Genomic DNA, 1,843 nt, shown 5'->3' on the forward strand with positions numbered 1-1,843 from the left:
AAACACATTTTTACAAAGTATTTTTGGTTTTTGTGCAGATATGTTAATACACTTGAAATAAGACAAAGCTAACTTACAAATAACTTTTACCAAGACACGGGAGCTTGTTTTATATATAAAGTCCCATTTCCACTGGCAGATTATTTCACTTATAATGTAGAAAAATGTCTTGCTACAAGTGAAATAATCTGCCAGTGGAAATGGGACTTTATATATAAAACAAGCTCCCGTGTCTTGGTAAAAGTTATTTGTAAGTTAGCTTTGTCTTATTTCAAGTGTATTAACATATCTGCACTAAAACCAAAAATACTTTGTAAAAATGTTTTTGCAGTGTTGAATGTGACGTAGAGCCAATCAGAAAGCCAAGTGGAAACACAGAGAAGACAAAATGGCGGCCATGACACAGCAAAAAGTCCGGGAGTCTGTCTGTTAATATTAGTCAACCATCTATCGCCACTCCTTGTCCTGATGGCCGTTGCTAGACTAAACGCCATCGATTCTTCCTAGTCGGCCATGTTTGTTTACTCTGAACTCCCGTTTGGTTTCCAGAGCTTTTGTGAGATTTCCCCATATCTGACATTTTGTGAAGTGAATTGGAGAGCACACACTGATGGACCAAACTCAGAGCTAAAGTTTTTTTTCATGTGTGTCAAGGGTGCCTCAGGTTGCCAGGAGAACCAGGCATTAGCATGCTAACTGAGATGGAGCTAACTGTTTCTCGTCTGCCTGGGAAGATCAGCAGTTTCCCTCTATGGAATGGGCCTTACCTGTCTCAGCTTGATGAGCCGCTGCTTCCTTTCCACCTTCTCATTGTGCTGACACACCTGTACGCCCAAGTGTGCAACTCCAGGCAGAGGCGCAAAAAGTGGGTATGCAGCATATGCAACCATAGGGGCGCAGCACCAGAGGGGGCGCCAAAACCCCGTCTGGAGGGGGCGACGCGCCGATGTATGTTTTCGCATCCACCTGAATAATGTGCAGTTGCGCCACTGGCTCCAGGTGTGACCAGGTAGCAAGGACTGATTGGTGTTGGACAGCGTGTCCATGCCATGCATGATGTCAAACTGGAGAGCTGCTTCAATGACAGACTGCTGCATCCAAGGTAAACTGAAGCGCTTCATCAAATGTTCTTCCTCCCAGCAGCTGCTACCTTCGCTTCTAACCCGACCGTCTGAGCGGTTTACGACCCAAAGCGACCCGCATGCGCAGAAGAAAAACGTAACCTTCCCCAGCAGCGCTCCGTTTACGGTAGTAAAAATGGCCGCTGTCTCTGGATAGGATAGATTTTAAAGTTGTTGAGCAACAGCATGGTCACCAGATGGTCAGCAGATAAACGAAAAGCCCAGCTAACATCGGTGGCATTTAGCGGAACATTGGTCGCAACTTCCGACCCGGTTCTGTTTGGATGACGGACCAAGAGTGATGGGTTTGGGATGTGATGTGTTCACTGACTCGGATTGTCTGTTTTCATCACTTCATTAGATTTACCGTCTAGCTTCTTCTGCTGCTGAATTATGACACTTATTGGATGAAATGGGATGTTGAGACTGCATACGCTTTGAAAAATAACCCTGAACTAACCAATCCTAAACTAACCAGCCATTAAGTAACCAGCCTTGAACTAACCAATCCTGAACTAACCAGCCTTGAACTAACCAGCCATGAACTAACCAGCCCTGAACTAACCAGCCTTGAACTAACCAGCCATGAACTAACCAACCCTGAACTAACCAGCCATGAAGTAACCAACCCTGAACTAACCAACCCTGAGCTAACCAGCCTTGAACTAACCAGCCATGAACTAACCAACCCTGAACTAACCAACCATGAACTAACCAGCCAT

This window comes from Poecilia latipinna, unplaced genomic scaffold, assembly GCF_001443285.1.
Source record: "Poecilia latipinna isolate Pla-1442-1.1 unplaced genomic scaffold, P_latipinna-1.0 Scaffold3267, whole genome shotgun sequence".
NCBI lineage: Eukaryota > Metazoa > Chordata > Actinopteri > Cyprinodontiformes > Poeciliidae > Poecilia > Poecilia latipinna.